Below are 13,791 nucleotides of genomic sequence, written 5' to 3'. Positions count from 1 at the left end.
TAATTTTGTAGGGATTATTCCCCAAGATTCCCTTCCAAGAATCCTTCCGTCTTTTGCAGCCTAGGAGAATGGCCAACAGGCCATTAGCCAACTCCTTTTTGTAGGCTTTTGGGCCTTTGGGTGTTTTGGTTGTTTTTCTCAACCTTTGTCCTCCACCCAAAAAAAAAAAAAATTTCTCAATTTGTATCTCATGTGTTCTGTAGATATGTCTTTTCACGCCCCGTGAATGTTGCTGGACTTGACTACCCACATAAAGGCTTTCCTTCTGCACGTTGATATAGTTTTTTTTGGTTTTCCAGGCCAATCATTTTTTTTTCCTTTTTTGCAAAATAACTCAAAATACAATGTTTTCTACTTCAGGAATATTGTAATTTGACCAAGTGCTTGATGTGTCGTCTAATGCTGTCTTCTTCATTAAAAAAAAATTTAAAAAAAAGAATAATTAATTTATCTGATTGCTAAATATATATTATAAACATACATATCGTATGATTGTTTAATTAATTTATTTGATCAGAATCATATATTTTTTTAGTAGTTTTCAAATATTTATATTTTATTATCTGTTAAATAGCTGCTAAGCCTATTTTAATTTGTTTTAACAGTGACATCGTTGAGTGCCTGTTTATGATGTTTTAACAAATAATAATATTATAATCACCAAATTAGTCCCCACAAATATATAACACAAACAATAATGAGAAATATAGAAGACATTAAGGGGGAAAAAAAAGAATAAAATAAAATACGAAAGTGTGGAGAGGCGGAAAAAGGTCAATTAGACCACATGGTTAATTAGCTTTACAACTTTTATTTTCTTTTGGTTCATTGTACCGCTTTCAAGAAAACTATGACTTATCAAGTAAAATCACACACGCAAGGGAATCAGGACAAACTTCAAGCAAAAAATTATAATTGTTGTCTTGGAAATCTGCCTCCATTTGCATAGATTTATCAAAACTCTTGCAAAAGGGGGCCAAAAATAAAAAATAAAAAAAAAATCAGCTTCATATATATATATATATATATGTGTGTATATGTTGTTTTGATAAAGGAAGTTTCAGTACCTGTTCTTGTTTTGGGTTGTTCATTTCATATTATCTTCATTTGATAGTCACAATATTAATTACAAAAATAGCTGAAACATCTGGCCACGTCATGCTGGTAATTTTTTTGTGTATAATTATCAGAAGTGACACTATATATAATTTTGTCTAGGATTTAACAAAATACAAGCACAGAGTGAATCTAGGAAGAGAGAAATCTAGCTATAGTTGAAGAGGAAGAAGATGAGAGTGGCAGTGATAGGTGGAGGTTTTAGTGGGCTGGTTTCAGCTTATATTCTTGCCAAAAATGGTATTCAAGTGGTTTTGTACGAGAAGGAAGATTACTTGGGAGGCCATTCCAAGACTGTAACCATTGATGGTTTTGATTTGGACCTTGGTTTCATGGTCTTCAACACTGTAAATTTCTCATCTTCACACTCACACTCACATTTACATTTAGATATATACACATATATGGCATAAATGGAAATAACTTAAATATTGAAAACAATGTTGGGTTTAATTCTTTGGTGCTTGAATATGTATACAAATGGGAATATGATGCAGGTAACATATCCAAATATGATAGAGTTGTTTGAGAAGCTTGGAGTTGGAATAGAGACTTCAGAAATGTCATTCGCAGTGAGTTTGGACAGAGGAAGAGGCTGTGAATGGGGCAGCAGAAATGGTTTGTCAAGTCTGTTTGCGCAGAAGAAGAACCTCTTTAATCCTTACTTTTGGCAAATGCTGAAAGAAATTTTCGAGTTCAGGGATGATGCTTTCAGGTATTAATTCCAGTTTTCTCCTAGCAAAATTCTGTTTGTTTTGAAGTAGTTGAGCTAGCTACCTGAAGTTTGGAACTTATTTTTGGTTTTGTTTTTGAAGTTACCTTGAGGAGCTAGAGAACAACCCGGATGTTGATCACAATGAAACATTGGGACAGTTTGTCAAGTCTTATGGTTACTCAGAATTGTTCCAGAAAGCTTATCTTGTGAGAGATCACTCAAGCATTCTGTTCTGTCTATCAATTTTTGTCATTTGCTAAGCTGGCCATATATATGGTAATGCCATAATATTTTCTGTAGGTTCCAATTTGCAGTTCAGCCTGGCCATGCCCTGCAATAGAGGTTATGAGCTTTTCTGCTCGTTCTGTTCTTTCATTTTGCCTAAATAATCATCTACTTCAGGTATGTATTACTTCAATCCAAGTAATTGCTGCAGATAAAATAACAATTGGAAGTGTAAGCGCTTAATTAATTTTTTTAGTTTTTTGTTTATGTTGCAGATTTTTGGACGCCCTAAATGGCTTACAATTAAAGGGAAATCACATTATTACCTGAATAAGGTGCTAATTTCTTCTTTAACATGTATCTGTATAGGTGCTTTTGTTTTAGACTAAAACCAAATACTAATTCAGGTAAGAGAAGAGTTGGAGAGCAGAGGATGTCAGATAAGAACTCGTTGTGAGGTACAGAAGATTTCAACAAATGATGAGGGTAAGTATTAATGAACAACATGGTTTTCACAGGACATGATTAGAACCATTTACAGGCCACCTCCTAACATATATTTTGACAAGGCTTAACAGGATGCATAGTTCTCTCTGGAGATGGATCGGAAGAAGTTTATAGGAGATGCATATTGGCTCTCCATGCCCCTGATGCTGTTAAAATATTAGCAGACCAAGTTACTCCTGAAGAACTAAGAGTCCTCGGTGCTTTCCAATATTTCTATAGGTTTGGATCCCATGCATGTATCATAGTTAGAATGTGTTCTGTTTTCTAATGATAGATTGAAGTAAATCCTCACTTTGGTAATGACATTCTACTGAGATTTACCTGTACTTGCAGCGATATTTTCCTTCACCGTGACAAAAATTTAATGCCTCAAAACCAAGCTGCATGGAGCGCATGGAATTTCGTAGGAAGTACAGATGAAAAAATATGCTTAACATACTGGCTCAATGTGCTTCAGGTTAGTAAAGTACAAAAAGTCCTGTTTGACATACCAGCTCAATGTGTGCAATGGCAATAATTGGTCTCTTCTTCTCAGCTTCATCATAGATTTTGTTCTCTCAAAAAAGAATTCTATTATTTAGTAGATTACTCTAACCAAGATTCTGTGAACCTTCAGAATATTGGTGATACAAGTCTCCCATTCTTTGTGACTTTCAATCCAGAACATCCACCAAAACATACCTTGTTTAGGTGGTCAACTGGCCATCCAGTTCCATCTGTTGCTGCATCAAAAGCTTTGCTTGAGCTGCATCATATCCAAGGCAAGAGAGGAATTTGGTTTTGCGGAGCATATGGGGGTGAGATTTCCTTATTTTAAGAAACAAACATTGAAAATAAGAGGAAGAAAAAAAAAATGGAAATGCATGTTTTGGAGCTGATTGTGTCCTCTATTCTTCAGTGCAAATGGAGTCAAGTACACATATGCTTGTGTATAGACTACTTTAATCATCTTCAGCAGATGCTTAGTATGTTTAATGTTTTGTATGCAATTCACATTTTCTAACTAGGTATCCATACATTATTTCTTTCAGGCTATGGCTTCAGTGAAGATGCATTGAAGGTTGTTATTAGAGGAAATCTGTTTATGTAACTAGTAAAGATAAAGTGACATTATTATCAAACAATGATTAATGCCACAAGTTTAGTTTCTCTTTTAATTGGCTAAGGAAAATACTATCTTATGCAAATATATACCATCTTAATTTTTAAGTGTCTCTTCAAGTGTTTATCAGAATACTCTAAAATGCAGCATGAAAGTAAGGTGTTCTTTGCAGGCTGGAATTGCTTCTGCTAATGGAATTCTAGGAAAAAGTTTTTCCCTTCTGAGTAGCCCAAAACACATGGTACCCTCACTGGTAGAAACAGGAGCATGCCGATTTGTTACTAGATTTCTTCGAGATTATATCTCCAATGGATGTTTGGTGTGAGTATACTTGTTATCTAAATGGATACGAATTTTATTTCCTATATTGATTAGGTTCATGCAGCCCATAAATTTATTACTATTGTTTCAACATGTCTGAGAGAATTGATGTGAATTGCTTTATGCTGTGATAGTTTATTGGAGGAAGGAGGCACAATTTTCAACTTTGGGAAAACCACAACAAGATGTTCTCTTAAGACTGTTCTGACAGTTCACAATCCACAGTTTTACTGGAAAGTATGCATCAAAGAACATTGTTAATGTAATATGGTTTAAACTGGCACAAAATTCACAATCACTGAGGTGAAAATCTATTTGACAGGTTATGACACAAGCAGATTTAGGCTTAGCAGATGCATATGTCAATGGTGATTGCTCTTTGGTTGATAAAGACGAAGGTCTTCTACACCTTTTTGAGGTAAGATTATGAATTAGATTTTCATTTCCCCACGAAAAGTGAATATATCTTCTAGTGTTTACTTCCATTGAATATATGCTGCAAAATTCATTTTGCAGATTTTTATTGCCAACAGAGATGCAAATCGTTCTGTCTCAAATGTAAACAAGAAAAGGTATACTTCCATATAAATATATATACATACATATCCTAATACAAGCTACAAGCGATGCTAATAATGGTTGTCTCCTACATCTCATCATTGACAATTTTCATTTTGTTAGCCTGAGGGGTTGGTGGACACCGTTGTTATTCACAGCTAGTATATCATCAGCCAAATTCTTCTTTCAGCATGTTTGTAGGCAAAATACACTTACACAAGCTCGAAGGAACATCTCTCGTCACTATGACCTGGTATGTTAGCCCAAGCTGCAAGAATTTGGCTCTGATACTGTGTTAAATTATCATCAGTACCTAAATACGTTTAACCATGTATTTTTTAGTGACCATACTAGTTTTAGTATCAGGTAACCTCTATTTTTAATCAGTTGAAAGTGTGGTCTAAAACAGAAATTTTCAATTTTTCTCTTCAATGAATTTCCTTTTCTGTACATTCTGAAACCAATAAGAATTCATCAAGAAGAGGCTTACCAATATTTTTTTCGGTGTTTACAGAGTAATGAACTTTTTGCTCTGTTCTTGGGTGAAACAATGCAATACTCCTCTGCCATATTCAAGGTCAGTAGTATACCATTGTGGCAGTTGACAGTAACACTAATTATAAAATGTTTTTTTGGTTGTTAAACTTCTGTTTTTTCCACATTGAATCATGTTTAATAGTCAAAAGATGAAGACTTGAACTCTGCACAACTGAGAAAAGTGTCTGTTCTCATTGAAAAAGTGAGTCTTCTCCATGTTATTTCTTGTAAATTTTATTTTTCATGTCTTTACAAGATGATTCATTAAGTTTTCCTTTGTCATATTATTGATATAGGCTAGAATTTGTAAGAAGCATGAAGTTCTTGATATTGGGTGTGGTTGGGGATTCTTTGCTATCCAACTTGTCAAATAAACCGGATGCAAGTACACAGGAATCACTCTGTCGGACGAGCAACTAAAATTTGCACAAAAGAAAGTTGCAGATGCTGGTCTTCAGGTCTCAAACTTACTAATGAAATTTTACATTTTAAAAACATATTATGATCTCACAAATATGCATGAAAATAAATTGAAGCTCAAGTCATAACATGTCAGAAATTTATTCAACTAATCTATCAGGACCACATCAAATTTCTTCTTTGTGACTATCGCCAATTGCCCAGTACATCCAAATTCGATAGAATCATATCTTGGTTAGTAGTACTTTTGCCAATCCAATTTTACATGAAGAATTGGTTACACTCCTAACAAATTAATGGAATGATTTGTGGTTGTTGCATGTTTCAGTGAGATGTTAGAACATGTTGGCCATGGTAAAATGGATGAATTCTTTGGTTGCTGTGAATCTGTACTAGCAGAAGATGGGATTTTCGTTCTACAGGTTATAGTAATTTGCATGGATCTTTTCCTTGATCTGATTATTTTCAAGGTTCATACAACATACATATATATATATATAGATACACCAGTGTATTTATGTTGCTAAATGTTTTTCATTTTTAATTTCCTACCCAGTTCAAAGCCATACCAGATGAACGTTACGAGGAATACAGACAAAGTTCAGATTTCATCAAAGAGTATATATTCCCTGGAGCATGTTTACCTTCATTAAGTAGGGTAACATCAGCTATGGCTACTTCATCAAGATTTTGGTAAATTAAATTTCCTCAACTATTATAATTTCCATTAAGCAGGCTATATATATATATATATATATATATATTTGTTTTTTTTTTTTTTTAATGTTAACAAATTCATTGGACTTTGTAGTGTGGAGCACCTGGAAAATATTGGACCTCATTACTACACAACTCTGAGACTTTGGAGGAAAAATTTCTTGGAGAATCAAAGGTATTAGGCAAGGGGGGGGGGGAAATATATATATATATATATATATTAGTTATAGTTTTTAGACATAATTTTATATTACTAGCGAATTGTTGTGTTTTTAGTGAAATCGTTGCTTTGGGATTCGATGAAAAATTCATTCGGACATGGGAATATTACTTCGATTATTGTGCAGCAGGTTTCAAGACACATACACTTAACGATTACCAGGTATCAAGGGGGGGGGGGGGGGGGGGGGGGGGGAAATATATATATATATATATATATATTAGTTATAGTTTTTAGACATAATTTTATATTACTAGCGAATTGTTGTGTTTTTAGTGAAATCGTTGCTTTGGGATTCGATGAAAAATTCATTCGGACATGGGAATATTACTTCGATTATTGTGCAGCAGGTTTCAAGACACATACACTTAACGATTACCAGGTATCAAAGTTCATTTTGGTGTCTGTTTTTTTGGCCAAGTATTTTAACATTCAATTAACCGATGTCTTCTTTTTCTGTGTGTTTCATAGATGGTGTTTTCAAGGCCTGGCAATGCCAATGTAAATGTTGCTGCATTTAACACTCTATGAAAATGGTCATCCACCATCATTTGCTGAGAGTGCTCAAATTACTTTTATAAAATTAAAAAATTTAGAAAAAAAAAACAAAAAGAAAAAAAAGAGAGAGAGGGCTCAAATTACATAAGTTATAATGTAAAATAAATATAATACTAGAATTTATTGAACCAAATTCTGTTGTAATGGTTGGTTCAAGTTATAATTATGTTTGAAATAAAAATCATTTTATGTGTGCTCCTTTTGTGGTTAAATACCATATTATATATAAAATTGTTAGTAGAAATTGTTGAAAAACTAAAACATATATAGGTGATCAGGACTATTAAAAATTCAAACTAAAATTTAAAGTTGAAGTAGAAAAAATACTTATTTTATAATCTTGTTTGGAAAAATTTTAAGTTGCTATGTATAACATAAACTGGAAAACGGATAGACCAAGTTAATTTCAATCAGAAATCTAGAACCCACCCAAACCTTTATAGACAAAATATTAATTACAGAATTAGTTTATATATATATATAATCAGTTTAGGACTGAAATAACATTCAAACAGATTAGCTGGTTGATGAAGAAGATGAGTGTTGCAATGATAGGTGTAGGTAATTGGTGTTAAGATATACAAACAAAGCAAAACAAAAGAGGAGAGGGAGAAGAATGATTGTTTTTTTTTTTTTTTTTTTTTTGTTGGAAAAGAAGAAGGGTATCTTTTTATTATTGCAATTTTTTAAACTAAACAATAATACAAATATACAAATATAAAAAATAATATAACTCTAATAATTAGTTGTCTGGTTTCAGTGACATTATTAAATTATAAAAATTCCTTCTTCCCAAAAAAAGAGTCCCTAGGAAAAGATAATATGCAGTCTTTTAATATAAATGGTTGAAATGTATGTGTCTTGGAACTCTTGAAATAAAAAATAAAAAATGGGGACTGCACTCTGAAGGGTTTTTGTGGGTTAGTCTTTACAAGTTTGATGAAGAAATTAATACATTAAATTTACTGTAAGTTTCTTATAATAGTGTTGTTTGTTGCTAGGTGAAATCTGGATTCTTTGCTCCTTAGCTTTCTCATGAGCCTTTTTTGGATTTTTTTTTTTTTTTTTAAAGCTTGGAATGTATGTTTTCCTTAATTTCAGTAGTGTGTGTGTATATACAAATCCTCAATTTGTTACTTATTTTTGTACAATATTAATATAGAACTGAAATGCAGAGATAATATCAAAGAGTTTATATCATTATTGAATTGAACTAAAAAATAACAATTGAGGAATTATATTTATTTACCATAAAATTGAGGATTTCTACACACACACACACACACACACACACACACACACACACACACACACACACAAAAACTACTGAAATTAAATAGCTAATGAGCAAAGAATCCAGATTTCACCTTGAAACAAACAATGGCATAAGAAACTTACAATAAATTAATTTATTTTTTTCACCAAACTTGTACAGATTGGCCCAGAAAACCCTTCAGAGTGCTGTCCTTTTCAAGAGTTCCGAGACACATAAATTCCAACCATTGATTATATTAAATTTTTTTAAGGAATTTGTATAATTTAATAATGTCACTGAAACCAGAACAATAATTACCTTCACCTATACTTGCTAACCATATCTTCTCCATCAACTACCTTCTTTGTTTGAATGTAATTCAAACCTAATAAGTTGTTTGGGTGATTTTTTTAAATGATTCTAAATTTATTTTACTTTTGAAAATTTATAATATTTCATCAGATTTATATACTCCATTAAAACATTTTTAAATTCGATCTCTTAAAATAATTCAATAACTAATAATATTAATAAAAATACTAATAGAAAACCATCTATCGGACGTGCTAATAAAAAAGATTGACTCTGTATATATGTATGTCGGTAACAGCAATTGTACACAAAAATTACAAGAGATGACTCTGGTTCAATGACGATGTTTGAGGTAACTTTGTAATTAATATTTTGAATATGAAGGTCTCTATGTGAGGTTCTTTTTTCATTTTCATTTTTTTTTTTATCTGATTTCCAGTTAATTTGATGGTATATATAGAAACTTAAAATTTTCTCAAAGAAAATTATAAATAACTTTTTTTGTACTTTGATCACCTATGTTAGTTTACCTCATATAAACTTTTTTCTAAGGCAATTTTCTTCACGAAATATAGAGTGGTATCAAACTAACACCTTTTTTTATGATATAAACTAACCCTTTTTTTATTATTTTTTTCTATTACATTTCAACAAAATTAACCAACTATAGTATTCAAACATATAAATAATGAGTGCCTAAATTATAACTATTTTTGGATGAAAACTGATAAAAATTAAACGATAACATAAAAAAATATATATATATTTCATTTATGAAGCTTATAAGACAAATTGATTAAAAACATGTCATAATTTAGAGCTAGTATGTAATTTTCCCCCTTTATTTGTAATGTGTGTATAAGTATATAACTTGAACCATCTTCTTCTTTTTCTTTTGTTTTTCATTTTTTTATTTTTATTTTTTACATTGAGGGAACTCTATTGGTTGAATCATCCTTGGTTGAATGAGTTCTATTGTATATGATTTATTACAAAACATTAACAAAATAAAATTCATTTTTAATCAGATCAGATAGAGATTTTTTTTTTTTTTTTTTGGGATATAATGGATATGGAGGTTGAGCATAGAATATGAACATGGAATATGAGCAGTCGGTCCATGGCCCTGTTTATGGTTTGTTAAATGCATCAACATTTACATCGCCATCGCCAGGTCGAGAAAACAACATCTATCAAACCGAAAGAAGAATAGTCAGTTCCAAGTGAATAAGACTTGGCCTAAAACATAGACAACATGGTGATGAACAAAGAATCTTTTTACAAAAACATAAACACATGTTTAGAAATTCTCAGGTCAACACTGTCCATAGAAAACCACCCTGGACCTCTATTTTACCTTTTTTGATTGTTTTCAAGAGTTGAAATTTAAAGATTATATTGAAAATTTTTATGTGTGCATATAGGTTCACTTTACCCTATTACAATTTTAGTTTTCATTAAACTCAAATGAACCACCCCAAATATATTTTAAATCTTTACTCTTGAACCAATCTAAGAGTTAATAAAAATAAAAAAAAATCATGAAGATTTGATTATTAGCAGCACGTCCTATTAGGACAATGACTGAATAAATATTATTGAGTCATTGAACGTGCTAAAATATCAAAGTGGAAAATGTGACACCCCAAACTTAGACAATTCTATATCATTTTAAGAGTCCCTTCAAGAATTGATGGAAATGTAGATTGATAGTGAGGTGTCCTTTCAAGAATTAAGGGCTTCGTACCTTCACTGGTAGAAACAGGGGCATGCCTATTCATTACTAGATTTCTTGGACATTATATTTCCCATGGATGTTTGATATGAATATACTTGTTATTCAACTAGCTATCCAGTAAACGTTATAAAGGACAGCGACCAATTTCATTTCCCTTATCTGATTTGGTTCATGCATCCCATAAGTTTCTACTATTGTTTTTTTATTGGAGAGTTTCAATGTCAACTTTTTTGAGATAACTGACATGAAATATTTTATGCTGTGATAGTTTAGTGGAGGAAGGAGGCACTATTTTTAAGTTTGAGAAAACCAGAAAACAAAACGATGTTCTCTTAGGACAGTTCTGAAGATTCACAGTCCACAGTTTTACTGGAAGGTTTTTTTTTTACTGCCTGCTTTAAGTTTGTGGTTTTTCTAATGGGGATAGATAATGAAAGAACATTTTCTTTTTATGAAACATATGGTTTAAATGTATAATCTATTTGTATCATGTTATGACACAAGCAGAGTTAGGCTTTGCAGATGCATATGTCAATGGAGATTGCTCATTTGTTATGAAGATGAAGGCCTTCTAAACTTTTTTAGAGTAAGATATGGATTAGATTTTCCCATGAAAGCTAATACTGTTACTATCTTCTGGTGTTTACTTCCATTGAACATATGCTGCTAAATTCATTTTGCAGATTTGCATTGCCAACAGAGATGCAAGTTGTTCTGTCTCGATATTAAACAAGAAACGCTATGCTTTTATATAAATATGTTACATGCATATACATATACTAGCTATAATAGTCATCTCCTACATTTTGTTAAGTTGATCATTTGCATTTTTGTTAGCTTGAGGGGATGGTGGACACCATTGTTAATCATAGCTAGTTTATCCTCGGCAAAATTCTTCTTTCAACATGTCACATGGCCAAATACTCCTACACAGGCTCGCAGGAACATCTGTCATTATGATCTGGTATAAGAGTATAAACTTTCTAGCTTAAGCTGAAGTATTAGGCTCTAGTGCCATGTTAAATTACCATCAACGCCAAAAACTGCAACTGTTAGAAAAAGACTAACATTAGATAGGTAACGATTATAGTTTTTAGCTTGTTTTACTCGTACAGTTTTACCGAACATGCTAGTTCTACAACTAGGAAGTTTGCCTTTGTTTGAGGAATTTGAAAGATTGTCTAGGACTGCAAATTTCCAGTTCTGCCAACAATCAATTTTCTTGTTCTTTATCCACTAAGACCAATTAGTATCCATCATTGCATAAGCTTATTATTGTTTTTTGGTGAGTTTACAGACTAGTGAACTTTTTGCTTTCTTGTTGGGTGAAACAATGCAATACTTCTGTGCTATATTTAAGGTAAGCAACAAAATATTTTGATAAATTGGCACTAACACTACCAATAAAAAGCTATCTTTTGAAAGTTTGACTTGTAATTGTTTCCATGTTAAACTTATTTTTTTAATAGACAAAAGATGAAGACTAGAAGTCTGCACAAAAGAGAAAGATCTCCATTCTCATCGAAAAAGTTGGTCTTGTCTATAACATTTCAGTCAATTTTTTTCATGTGTCTCTCCAAAGATGATTCCTAAAGTTTTCCTTTTTCGTTTCAATATAGGCTAGAATTGAAAAGAAGCATGAAGCTCTTGAGATTGGTTTTGGCTGGGGAATTTTTGCTATTGAACTCGTCAAACAAACTGGATGCAAGTACACCGGCATCACTTTGTCAGAGGAGCAACTGCATTTTGCACAAAAGAAAGTTGCAGAAGCTGGTCTTCAGGTCTCAAAGTTACTAATGAAAATTTGCATACAAAATCAGATCTCCCTATTGTGTTAGCAGTTCCTTTTTGTAACTATTGCCTCTGCATTGGATAATGGTCTGGTTTGGTCTAGTTCCAAACAGAGTGTTTTCTTCTTTTCTTTTCTTTTCTTTTTTTTCCCACGAAAATAAATGTTAGCTATAGCTCATTTATGTGGAAGTTTAATCAACTATATTATCAGGACAACATCAAATTTCTTCTTTGCGACTATTGCCAATTTCCCAATAACTCTAAATACGACAGAATCATATCAGTGTGAGTAGCTTTTCTATCCTATTTATATCCAACAAAAATATTCATCAGCAAAATCTAAACCATCATACGTTGCTTGCTGTAATTTTTTTCAGTGAGGTGCTATAACATATTGGCCATGAATATGTCGATGATTACTTTGGTTGCTTTGAATCTGTACTAGCAGAAGATGGGATTGTTGTTCGACAGGTAATCTTTCATATGGATCTTTATTTGGTTCTAGTTATTGTTCAAGTCAAGGTTGTCACAAAATACTGGCATAGTTATGTTGCTGACTTTTTTTCTTTTTCAATTTCTTTTAATTCGTTCATAGCGATGCCAGATGAACGCTACGAGGAGTACAGGCAAAGTTCAGATTTCATCAAAGAGTATATTTTTCCTGGAGCATGTGTAGCTTCATTAAGTAGAGTAACATCAGCCATGGCTGCTTCATCAAGACTCCGGTAAATTTTAGTTTTAATTTGCAGTCTCCTTCAGGCAGAGTCTACATGTTTATGTTTGGGAATTTAACAAAATAAATGGAATTGCAGAGTAGAGCACCTAGAAAACATTGGACCTCATCACTACCGAACACTGAGACTTTGGAGGAAAATTTTCTAGCAGAATCGATGGTAAGGACATAATTATATTTAGTATGGTTATCTCTTAAAAAATTTTATGCAGGCAGACACAATTTCATTTAAACATGATTTTGTAACTTCAAATCAATATCATGTGATCATGAATTCATGATTAATTGTTGGGTTTTTAGTGAAAGCCTAGTTCATGGATTCAACGAAAAATTCATACCGACATGGGAATATTATTTTGATTATAGTGCAGCAGGTTTCGAGACACATACACTAAACGATTACCAGGTATCAAAGTTCATTTTTCAATGTCTGTTTTAGGCCAAGTATTTAACCATTTCAAACTGATAATTCTCCTTCTGTGTTTCATAGATGGTGTTTTCAAGCCCTGGCAATGCCAATGTAAATGTTGCTGCATTTAACGATCCATGAAAACAGCCATCCACCATCATTTGCTGAGTGCTTAAATTACAAAAATCATATTGTAATATAAATAAAATACTAGATTTTATTCAACCAAACTGTGATGTGATGCAACGGTTCAAGTTATATAATTATGCATGAAATAAAAATCAATTTGAATTTGTTCCTTTTTACGGATAAAAAGCATATTATGCATAAAATTATCATTAGAAACTGTTGAAAAACTAATTCCAAAACTCCACATTGTAACAGAAACCAAAAGACCAAGAATTTCATTAGTCAAAAGCCTCTCTCTCAGAAAAATCTTAACACACATCATCCAAGAAATCAGAAGATTTGAAACGCCCTAAAAGAATCACCTGGTTTCACCTACAATTCAGTCAAAAAGACTCATTGCACACACCAGTTTAGTAACAGAGAGTAGT

At 32.2% G+C, this 13,791-nt stretch overlaps 1 non-coding gene and 1 pseudogene across 1 annotated transcript; both read left to right on the top strand.

The window, feature by feature from the left end:
• Positions 1 to 276, top strand: part of LOC107422776 (uncharacterized) — a 49,354-nt pseudogene extending 49,078 nt beyond the window's left edge.
• Positions 277 to 1,021: 745 nt separating this feature from the next.
• LOC107422786 (uncharacterized) lies at positions 1,022 to 13,375 on the top strand. Its single transcript, XR_009638214.1, has 31 exons — positions 1,022 to 1,463; positions 1,614 to 1,831; positions 1,932 to 2,037; positions 2,132 to 2,233; positions 2,332 to 2,391; positions 2,464 to 2,542; positions 2,635 to 2,782; positions 2,897 to 3,020; positions 3,180 to 3,360; positions 3,595 to 3,623; positions 3,838 to 3,986; positions 4,121 to 4,223; positions 4,309 to 4,404; positions 4,503 to 4,558; positions 4,668 to 4,797; positions 5,059 to 5,121; positions 5,224 to 5,283; positions 5,378 to 5,539; positions 5,662 to 5,735; positions 5,830 to 5,923; positions 6,058 to 6,194; positions 6,313 to 6,393; positions 6,495 to 6,600; positions 10,774 to 10,887; positions 11,599 to 11,661; positions 11,771 to 11,830; positions 11,921 to 12,082; positions 12,304 to 12,377; positions 12,470 to 12,817; positions 13,126 to 13,231; positions 13,316 to 13,375. It is a non-coding gene; the product is annotated as an uncharacterized LOC107422786 (transcript).
• Positions 13,376 to 13,791: the final 416 nt, after the last annotated feature.

This window comes from Ziziphus jujuba, chromosome 3 (assembly GCF_031755915.1).
Source record: "Ziziphus jujuba cultivar Dongzao chromosome 3, ASM3175591v1".
NCBI classification, from domain to species: Eukaryota; Viridiplantae; Streptophyta; class Magnoliopsida; order Rosales; family Rhamnaceae; genus Ziziphus; species Ziziphus jujuba.
Note: the sequence above shows the minus strand (reverse complement) of the source record. Positions and strands in the feature narration are given on the sequence as shown.